Source organism: Silene latifolia, chromosome 7 (assembly GCF_048544455.1).
Source record: "Silene latifolia isolate original U9 population chromosome 7, ASM4854445v1, whole genome shotgun sequence".
Taxonomy (NCBI): domain Eukaryota; kingdom Viridiplantae; phylum Streptophyta; class Magnoliopsida; order Caryophyllales; family Caryophyllaceae; genus Silene; species Silene latifolia.
In genome coordinates this window covers 67,688,253-67,700,416 of record NC_133532.1, presented here as the reverse complement: position 1 = coordinate 67,700,416, position 12,164 = coordinate 67,688,253, and positions in this window count along the sequence as shown.

The following is a 12,164-nucleotide window of genomic DNA, read 5'->3' as shown; positions in this document are numbered from 1 at the left end:
GAAAATCCCTTTTGTTCATTTTACCCATTAGCTTCACATTAGCCAAAAATTGCCAGTTGACCCTTTAGCTACAATCCATAAACTAAGCCTACCCTTTGCTGAGCTAGTTTAGTAGTTTTAGTGGTATTCGTTGTATTGTATCAATTTTGGCTCGATTTGCACTCTATGAAGTTGGTAATGAATGAAGGAGAAAAAAAAAAGAAAAATAAAAAAATTGAAAAATAGTGACTGCCGAAAAAACGGAGAAAAAAAACGAAAAAAAAAGAAAACAAAAGAAAAAGAAACGGCAAAGAAAAAAAAAAGAAAAAAGTTTACTCCTATGTTTCTTTACATTTTATGAGGAGTGTTATTTGGATTAGTGAAGTGTTTGCCTAATTCATTAAGGCGTTTGAGTTTATTTCATTGAGTTAGAAGTGGATGTTTTATTCGGTTTGTTAGGATGCTAGCTTGGCCATTTCCCTCTCATTCCCATATTGTTTGCCTCTTCTTACCCATAGCCTCACTTATCCAAATCTTTGCAAGTATTCGGCATGTGATGGACCCTGAATGGTTGGAATGTATGTGCACGGTAACTAGAATTACTTATCATACTATATTGCACGCATGATCATGTTGGTTGAGTCTAGGTGAGCGACTTTAGTCTCTTTCTCTCTTACATATAAATTGCTTACTATTTGCTTTGTTGAGAAAAAAGTGACCCGGGAGAGTCCAATCTTGAAAGTCTTGCAAGATCAAACGTTCAACATCTTTTCGAAATATGCATAAATTCGTTTGCATGACATTGAGCTATTAGTAGTTGATTCATATGCATTAAATCGGTTTAAGTAGACGATTTTCAGTTTGTCCATATTTTGCTCCTTTCTATCTAAATTTAGTTTTGCATTTAGTTTGCTTGGGGACAAGTAAAGGTTTGGTTTGGGGAAGTTTGATGGGTGTCTATAATATGATGCTTTACATCTTTATTTCCACGCATTTTATGTCTATTATTAGTAGTTTATTCTACTATTTGCCCTTTTTCGCCGACTTCCGCCTTTTTATGTAATATTGCAGATTATTGCGGAATTGAGTAGATAATGAGCCAAATCCGTCCCAAAGTGTTTAGCATAGCATTTGACATGAAGGGAAAGCTCGAGAAATGAACTTGGTGCGCATTTCAAGGCCTGAAAGGTGTATTTGCGTGAGTTTTAGAAGCGGATTGCCAGCTACAGTGGTCTATAGACTGACCTACATGGTCTATAGACCGTCAGAATGCTTCTCGACATTGCAGGATGCTTCAGCTGGCTATATCTCGAGTTCTAGAGCATATAATCGAGTGATTCCAACTGGAGTTGAAAGCTTATCCTCTTAGCTTTCCAACCCCGCGTAGAACGCCTGATTTGACCAAGTAACGAAGAAATGGCAGCTATTTTAAGATCGGTGTGCGCGAGAATCGTCGAATGCAATTCAATGCAGACAATAGTGTTGGTCGATCGACTGGTCCAAGTGGTCGATCGACCACTCCACGAGTCTGACGAGAATTTAAAGACGAGATTTAGCTTAAGCCCATTGTATATTAGGTTTAGGAATAAGAGTTGCGTGATACTCCTATATAACGTAGCTTTAGCTTTCAGTTTGATGATGGAGTTTTCATCATCAAAAATTTAGGGTTCTTTAGTTTACATTAATTTCTCAAATAAGTTCCTTGCTTGCTTTCGGATTCAATTCTTGCTTCCTACTTCGGTATTATTTTGTCCTTAATTTCAGTTTCTACTTTATTTTGTCATTAGCATAGAATTGATAGATTAGAATCCCGAACCATAGCCCCTTTATTACGTTTTATTGCTTTAATCATTCAAATTATGTTTTCCCATATCGTTTATTTCAATTTCGTTGTTGTTATCGATTTTAATATGCGTAGGTAATCACCCTTTGCTAAGATGTGAGGGAATTTGTGGCATAGACGACGTAGAATAGGTAGACCTGTTTCGGGGTTTGGTCGATCGAATGATGTCAATAGTCGATCGACTGAAAACCTGGTCGATCGACTGCCCCAACTAGTCGATCGACTGCATCGCGTAAGAATTTGCATTGTTCAATTGATTTAATTGCAATTTTTGATAAAAGACCGAGAGGCTATTTGTTATATACTTAGGAATTGACTGACCCATTAGATCGAAAGAGAGGGGAGGGCAATAGACTACCAATTGAACGACTAAATTATACTAAGATCGTAAGATAAGTAAAATTTAGGCATTAGGAATCACCTTTCAGGGCGTGAGCTAGTATTAGTGAGACCTAGGGACTAGTAGCTTAGGCTGAGCGGCGCTACTTGTTAAGTTGGTCTGAGAGGACTTCTTATTTTCCCACCTTACGTGATTATTTCAGATTTACCTATGACTTGCGTCGTCATAGCTCCAATGAACCGATCGTCTTAGCATCCTTTTTATCATCGTTTACATCGTCAGTTTCATTTACCTATTTATTTATTTGCATTTAGTTTAATTATAAATCAATCAAAACCCTCCTCATTGTTACCCTTAGACTAAAATAGAAAGCAACTAATAATTCCCTACCTCCCTGTGGTTCGACCCTTACTATCACTATCTATAGTTTTAGTTCGGATTTATAAATTTAACTTTGATACTAAACGACGGTATCAAATAGTAATTACAAAATGTTGTGAATTATATTAACATGACCCATTTTATACCATGTAATTGAGAATTACTAGACAATATGTTATATGTAATTTAATTAATGTATATAATGATATTTATTTGATAAATATGCATTAAATTAATTAATAACATGTTACATACTACATGTGACATATTCTGTGACAAATGATATTGACAAAATAAAATGGATGTCCATTTTATGGACCGAAATGATGAAAAATTAGAGGATGGTGGGTGATTTATTTTAATAACTAAAATAAACATTATCATGATCACTCTACTTACCTAGCCTTACATGAAAAAGAAAAGGCAAGAAAGCCATGCATTGGCCTTCCTTCCCCTCCACCACCGGTCCCCCCCTTCTCTTATATAGAGAAATTATTCTCTATATTATTTCTTATATCATTTCATATCATTCTCATCTTTTCTCTCCCACTTCTCTCTAAAACAAGTTTTAGAATATATCAAAATGTTTATCTAATATTATCATAAATATAAGATTACTAGTGTAGTAATATAGATATTATTAGAATTATTTTAAGGATACTAGTATACTAATCTAGTTAATTAGTATATTAATTTTAAGGCTATTGTTTTGGGTGTAACAAGAGGAGGATCTCAATACTTGGGATTTAGGAGGATCATTCATTACATTTAAGCTCAAGAATAAATAAGGAAGGTGACCTTATGTCGTGCCTTATAACAATGTAAGGAACATTGTTTTTCCTATTTTATTTCTTAATTAGTTATGCATGCACTAGATCTTAATGAACTTAAGTTAATATATTAATTAGTTTACTATTAGAAGAGTCTAATAATAGGTATATGAACCTAACAATTGGTATCAGAGCATAGGATGTTGCATGCATAATTGATTTATAGTTTTTTCGAGTTATTAGTAACTTAATTAAAACTAAAAATTTGTGATTTATTAGATATAGCCACGATATCTTAATGCGTGTTGTATATTTTGGTCCTAAAATGTATTTAGGTCATTTTTATGATTTATAGTATTTTATTGCTCATTTTAATGATTTTTAGTTATTTTTATTACATTTTAATGGCTAAAATGGTATTTAAAATGCTAAAAATAGTTAAACTTAGTTTCTGACCTTGAAATTTTATATGACTTCACATGCATATTTTACTTATTGTATGTAAAATGTCGTATAAATTTGATTTATTTTGCATGATTTATGATTTTCATGAGATAAAAAGGAATTAAATGGAGGTAAAATGGTTAAATATAGTTAAACTTCGAAACAGGCCATGAAATTTTAATATGTTGTCACATGCATATTTTACTCACTGTGTGTAAAATTTAAGATGAACTTGATTCATTTTGCATGATTTATGAATTTTTAGAGTAAAAATAACATAAATAGTGACTATTTTAGCATAAATAGCTAAAACAAATTACATGGCATGAGAAAATTATTTTAGGTTGAATTTATTTCCCACTTATTAGATCTAAAGTTGTAAAATTGATTAGATTAATTTTTTTATACTTTAGATGTTTTATTTGATAAAACGGAAAAATTGCAACTATAATATCTCGAAATAAATTCGAAAATTTTGTTGGAGCTTGTGTCCTCCACAAATTAGTGTGATAACATTTGTAAATCTCTTACAGGTTCACAAGGTTATACTTCGTATTTTAATCAGTTGATTAACGATTACCTAATAACGGTTGGCTTGCTAGAAAGTTTGACGTTATTATCATACAGATGGCGGTGATCAACTGGTCCCTAAAGGTCACACCTATAGGATGTGTTTGAGAGATGTGGTTATAGAAATATAATAACATTGATGTCTTATATGACTAAACAGTTAGTCAATGTGTTGATGAGACAATTATTTAATGAAGAATAAATAATATTAGTTGAGACGAATTAACTGTAAATTCTTAAATTGAGTATAATAAGTTATATTTAATTAAATATATGTAATGTTAGCTTGGACGAATTAATATGTTAATTCGTAATTAAATGTAATCGGTCATATTTAATATCAACAAGATGAATGTGTCATAGTGGTAATAGTGAGGGTACTCAAACCAAGAGGTCATGGGTTCAATCCTCACTAGATGACAATTTACACATTTTATACATTTTTGGAATAACCGAAAATAAGAGAAATAACTCTCCTAATTTCGGATTATGGGCAGAGTAATTAGTAAAAAAATTCTATCCTAATCTCTCTCTCATACACGGTTAAAGGGAGAGATAGGAGTAAATTTTTTAACCTAATTTTATCTATCTCACTCTTGCCTCTCATCTCTACGAAAAACACAAAAAAAACCTAAAAATTAATCAGTTAATTTTTGGATTGATTCTAGCATAATCAAAGGGCATTTCTCATATCGTCTTGGGTGCAACTGATAGGCGAATATCAACTTTGATATTGTTCTTAGGCCGTTTTTGCTAGGACCGAAGGTTATTTCTTAATCCTTTATGTTTTTGTTTATGCAATTTAATTTTATGACTAGTATTCATCACTTTATGATTCGTTATAATCCTTAAATTAAAGGGATGCATATAGATAAATCCCACAAGTGGTATCAGAGCCAAGGCCACAAATTTTAATTTTGATGATTTTCATAAAATTGTTTGTAAACAATAATTAGGGTTTGCGAGAAAAAAATATAATCGGCTGGATTTTTTTTGAGCCGTGAAATATTTTTTTTTCCCGTTTCCGTTACTGTTCACGGATGAACAGTATTATTAAAAAAAAAAATATTTTCTGTTTTTTTCTTTCGGTTTCTCCTGAAAAACCGATTAAAGTTTTTTTTTGCGGCTGTTTTTGTTTATGCCGATTTGAAAAACATCCGAGAAAAGAAATTTTTTTCCTGTTACTGTTCACAGAGGACAGATTTAAAAAAAAAAAAAAAATTATCTTGTTTCGGTTTTTACAGATAAAACCGTGTACAAAATAAGAAAAGGGCTGTTTTTTTTGTTTTTGCTGCTATTGCCGAAAAAAAAAAACTTGTTTTGTTTTTCCTTGATTAGCCGAGACATATAAAAAAAAGGGATTTTGTTTTCTGTTTGTTTTGGCCAATATTAATTATACATTACCTTTACAATGTATGATTAATTGTTGTGAAACGGTTCACAATTTTAAGATACCAAATTATTTTAAAGCAGTTTAAAATATTGATGGATTAAATTCATATGACAAGTTTAATATGAATTAAGATTAAATTTAATGTGATTAATTGAGGTGGTTTGGAAAATTAATCTACATAATTAATGAATTATGTCTTGTATGTTTAAGTTTTTTTTCGTTGATGCTTCTCTTTTGTTGAATGAATCGTTGAATGAATTTATTTACGTATTTTGCAATCGGTTGTAATTTGTAATACTTAGTGTGGCCTTAGTTAATTATGTTTTCGTAATGAAGGAAACATAATTTTTATGTAATTATGAGATCTCGAATCTCCTTTATTTTTCTTTAGTTTTGGGTTTTGAAATTAGAATGTAATAAATAGGTTTATTATGTAAATTTATTTATTGTAATTTTCAAAGAAGACAAAAGATGGAGATTGGAGCTCACTCCTGCTACATGGATCAAGATGGAACATCGAGACAAGCTTCTCGGGTCCAAGGATGGATTCCAAATATGTATTTAATGTTCATTTTGATAGGATAGGCCACACTAGGATTTTATTATTGTTTTTACGTTTTTCATTCCTATTGCTTTTCATTCACATGATAGTTATGCATCATTTTTCTGCCTAAAACCAAACCACCTACTACGAAAATGCATGAAAATTGACACATATAGGTTGTATGTTAGTTTTCATAGACATACAGATGTCACATGTTATTAAGCCATCACCTTAGTTTATTCATTCACGCATGCTAGATATTAGTTCACTTAAAATGAATCAAAACAAAGTTGATGGGATCTTCCTCTAAAACGGAAATTGAGATTAGTCTTTATGAGGGCAAACAACTATGAATCCCTTCTTCGTCGGTAGGCATAATATGACCCCTTCTACGTTGGGTAAGTAGTTGTGTTGACTTAGTTTAACTCAACATCATAGTCCGAAGAGTTTCTCGTGATTATGATGGACTAAAGATAGAATTTACAGAAATTTATCGACCAAGAATTCTAACGGTAGAATTAGCTAAAAGGTTAGCTTATCAATTTACAGAGAATTGAGTCTTGGGATCATTTATATAATTCTTGAGGGAGGTCAATTGTATAAATGTTTTGAGTCTTCGCGTTATGACAATAGTTCATTAGACTTAAAAATATAAACGATGCACATGCTTATTATTTTTATTCTTCTTCTCGCAGTGTAGAACACGTTTATTTTGATAATACTGTTACAATAAAATGTCTGGAAATAACGCAATCCAAATGCTTAGTGCCACACTTGGACGCGAGTCCTGGCTGAAAATATTCATGGACCAAATGAATCAGTTCACACGTCTGAAAAACGATGGGTCCAACTTTGTAGACTGGGAGGCGGCACTACGGGATGCTGCCATTGCTGACGGTAAGCTCAGGTACTTAACTGAGCCAATACCGGTAAACCCAGGCCCCAATGCAGGAGTCAACGAGTCACTCGCTTATAGTGACTTCGTTATGGAAGCGGGTGCGATAAAGAATGTACTCATGTTTGCAATGGAAACCAATTTGCAGAGACGCTTCATTGCCCAAGGTGCGAACAAGATTTTCACCACGCTCACTAACGAGTTCTCAAAAGCACCGAGAATCGTTACATATGAGAATACCTGTCGCTTCTTTGATGCGAAACTCCAGAAGGGCCAACCGGTTAGCCCACACATTCTTCACATGATTGAGAATGTCGAGAAGCTGGAGGCTCTTGATTGCAAAATCAGTGAGAGCATTGTCATTGACCGAAGGCTTCATTCTCTTCATTATGGTTTTGCCCTTTTCAGGGCGAACTACTACATGAATGACTTGAAAAAGAGTCCTCATGAGCTACACTCCCTTCTCGTACAGACCGAGAAGGATATGAAATTGAGTGGGAGCATGAAGCAGGATGTTCTCACGATTTCCAACAAGGGTAAAGGTAAGGGCAAGGCTCATGGCGACCTAGCTGTAGGTAAGCCAAAGTTTAAAAAGCCAGGAAACGGTAAGAGTGCGCCTGGTGAGACTAGTGGCTCACAGGGCAAGGCAAAGAGCAAGGGCGGTGACATTGAGTGCCACCATTGTCACAAGACTGGACATTGGAGGAGGAACTGTCCCGTGTACCGTGAGGACATCAAAGCAGGCTGCGTCGTTCCTGTTGGTATGTCATCTTATATTCATATGATTGAGATTAACCATGCAAGTTTCGGAACTTGGGTACTTGATACTGGTTGTGTTTCTCATCTGTAACATCATACCTCTCGAAAAAGGTGATGTGGACCTGCGAGTCGGGAATGGAGCACGAGTTGCTGCTGTCTCAAAGGGAACATATGTAATCCAACTCCCTAGTGGTTTTGAGTTATTTTTAAATAACTGTTACTATGTACCCAGTTTGTTTAAGAACATTATTTCTGTTTCCGTACTTGCTAAAAACAGTTTTTCATTTTCAATAAAGGATAATAGCTGTATTTTCTCTTTCAATGAAATGATTTATGGTAAAGCAGTTTCCATGAATGGAATTTACATCTTAGATCAAACCACGGAAGTATTACACATGAATAATAAGAAGTTAAAGGTTGGTGGCAAAGATCAAACCTATCTATGGCATTGTCGAATGGGACACATAAATGAGAAACGCGTGAAGAAACTCGTCGATAATGGGACTATTCCCGCATTCGAATTTTCTACACATGGCACGTGTGAATCATGTCTCATTGGCAAAATGACTCGAATTTCCTTCAAAGGTGTCAGAATGCGCGCTAGTGACCTATTAGGACTCATACATACTGATGTTTTTGGACCTATGTTAATTACCGCTAGAGATGGCTATAGATATTTTATCACTTTCACGGACAATTTAAGTAGATACGGATATGTCTACTTAATGAAGCATAAAAGTGAGTCCTTTGAGAAATTCAAGGAATACCAGAACAGGGTACAAAACGAACTGGGTAGAAAGGTTAAAGCACTCCGTTCAGATCGGGGTGGCGAATATCTTTCAAATGAGTTTGATCAACACCTTAAAGACTGTGGAATCGTTCTAAAGTTAACTCCACCTGGAACACCTCAATTAAATGGTGTGTCGGAACGGAGAAATCGAACGTTACTTGATATGGTTCGATCCATGATGAGTCACACGGTAGTGCCTGATTCATTATGGGGTTTTGCTCTTTTGTCAGCTGCTCTTATACTTAACCGAAGTCCGACTAAAGCTGTCGACAAGACTCCATATGAAATGTGGAAGGGAACGGTCCCTAACTTGTCCTTTATTCGGGTTTGGAGCTGCGAGGCTTATGTCAAGTGGAGACACGAGGATAAGCTCGGCCCGCGATAGGTCAAGACATACTTTATAGGTTATCCAAAAGGAACATTTGGTCATTACCTCTATTCGCCTACCGAACATCGAGTTTTTGTTGCGGCTAGTGCGACGCTCTTAGGGAAAGAATTTCTCGAGAACAAGACGAGTAATAGAACCTTCGAGCTGTCGGAGATTCCAGAACCAACAACCGAGGAACGGATTGAGGAAGTTGTTCCTCCAACTGATGATACGGTTAATATTCCTGAGGAACCTAGGAGGTCAGGTAGAGTCTATCATCCTCCGGACAGATACATTGGTATGGTCGAGGAGAATGACGTTTTACTCTTAGAGAGTAATGAACCCGCTACCTATAAAGGTGATATGGCCTGTTTCGACTCAAAGCTATGGCTCGAAGCCATGCAATCCGAGATGGACTCCATGTATGAGAATGACGTATGGGATCTAGTTGATTTACCTAATAAGGTAAAACCCCTTCAGTGCAAATGGCTTTACAAAATAAAGCATTCTGTAGACGGGCAACCAAATACCTATAAGGCACGACTAGTGGCAAAAGGCTTCACTCAAGTGCACGGATTGCATTATGATAAAATTTTTGCACCCGTAGTTATGCTGCGTTCCATTCGGATAATCTTAGCGATTGCCGCTTTTCATGATTATGAAATTTGGCGAATGGATGTGAAAACCGCCTTCTTAAATGGTTATTTGGAGGAAGAGTTGTACATGGTGCAACCCGAAGGTTTCATAGATCCTGAACATCCTAAGAAAGTATGCAAGAAGCTTCTCGGAGTTGGAATCATTGTTTCGACCAGGTGATAAAAGAGTATGGTTTCACTCGATTGGTCGAAGAACCATGCTTATATATCAAGTCGAGTGGGAACAAGATTGTATTCTTGATATTGTATGTCGATGACATACTCCTGATTGGGAATGACATTCCTCTCCTATCTTCGGTTAAAGAATGGTTGAAGAACCATTTCCAGATGAAAGATCTGGGTGAGGCACAACGCATTTTGGGAATCCGTATCTACCGAGATAGATTACGACGGATGTTATCATTTAGTCAGGAGTCTTATTTGGATAAGATTCTTGAGAAGTTCAGCATGACCAACTCCAAGAATGGGAACCTTCCAATGACGACTGGGATGCAGTTGAGTAAGTCTCAATCACCCACGACGCCTGAAGGGATTGAGCGCATGAGTCGTGTTCCTTATGCATCTGCAATAGGATCGATCATGTATGCGATATGCACACGTCCAGACGTGGCATATGCATTGAGTATGACGAGTCGCACAAAAGACTCCAGTGAAACACACTGGATAGCTGTTAAAAACATCCTCAAGTACCTACGGAGGACTAAGGATTGGGTATTGACTTATGGAGGCGATACTAAGCTATGCGCAATCGATTACGCAGATGCTAGCTTCCAAACGGATCGAGATGACTCAAAATCTCAGTCCGGGTTCGTCTTCACCCTTAATGGTGCTGCGGTCAGCTGGAAGAGTTCCAAACAGAGTGTTGTAACAGATTCTACTACTGAATCCGAGTACTATGCCGCTCGGAGGCAAAGAAAGGAAGCGATATGGATGCGTCAATTCTTACAAGAACTTACGGTAGTTCCTAGTTCGAATGACCCGATCACCATCTATTGTGACAATAGAGGTGCCATCTTCCAGGCTAAGGAGCCAAAGTCTAGCAACAAATCTAGACATGTACATCGGAAAGCTCACCTGATCCGTGATTACGTGGAGCAAGAGGAGATAGTGATAGACAAGATTGCGACGGATGATAACATCGCGGATCCTCTCACTAAACCGTTGAATTATGATAAGCATGTAGGGCACGTTATTTCCATGGGAATTAAACGTGTTCCTGAGTTGTAGTACTTGATTATGGATTTGATACATTATCTTTTTCATATACTATTTATAACTTCATCGTTTTATTATAATATTTTGTTTTTCATGTGGATTGTACTGACAACATTGAACGCCACAAAGTGAACCGAATTACATTATATTTGTTTGGTCCGTAATCGCCCATGTGAGCTGATAACTCCGGCTATTATATTGTGCAGTCGATTGATGGTGGGTTCAACGAGCCATAAGTCAAACTGTTGACTGATCGATCACAAATTCGAGATTATAACGATACCTCGTAGGACAAATTTTTGTGACAACGTAATGGAGTCCTAAATGTTTAAAACATTCGGTGCCAGGTCGTGGATAGGACATCCATTGTGTTCCTAGAGTCGATTCTTTTGACTATCGACTGTCTCTTGAGATTAACGCAGTTTTTGGGTGACTTTGGTTTCTTTCTCACGGTCTGCCGTAACTGGAGGCTAAGTAGATTTTTTCTGGGTCATCTCATATTGTTCTTACATCTGAAGGATTCTAGTTGAGGAAAATATCCAACCCTTATCAGGTTTAGTTATTTCTCAGGGCCACTCGAGGAGTTGTAACTGAAATGCATGGCCATTCTAGAATGTTGATTCGTTTATCAGTTAAGTTACTCTCTAGTTGGGGAAACCACTATTGATGATGATCGCTTGTAAAATACGACCTTTGTGAATATGGATTTGCAAATTATTTTACATTGAGTGGGAGAAATTTTAGGATATGAGAATCGGTTATCGCACATACACTTGTGAGGACAAGTGGGAGTTTGTTGGAGCTTGTGTCCACAAATTAGTGTGATAACATTTGTAAATCTCTTACAGGTTCACAAGGGTATACTTCGTATTTTAATCAATTGATTAACGATTACCTAATAACGGTTGGCTTGCTAGAAAGTTTGACGTTATTATCATACGATGGCGGTGATCAACGGTCCCCTAAAGGTCATACCTATAGGATGTGTTTGAGAGATGTGGTTATAGAAATATAATCACATTGATGCCTTATATGACTAAACAGTTAGTCAATGTGTTGATGAGACAATTATTTAATGAAGATTAAATAATATTAGTTGAGACGAATTAACTGTAAATTCGTAAATTGAATATAATAAGTTATATTTAATTAAATGTATGTAATGTTAGCTTGGACGAATTAATATGTTAATTCGTAATTAAATGTAATCATTTATAT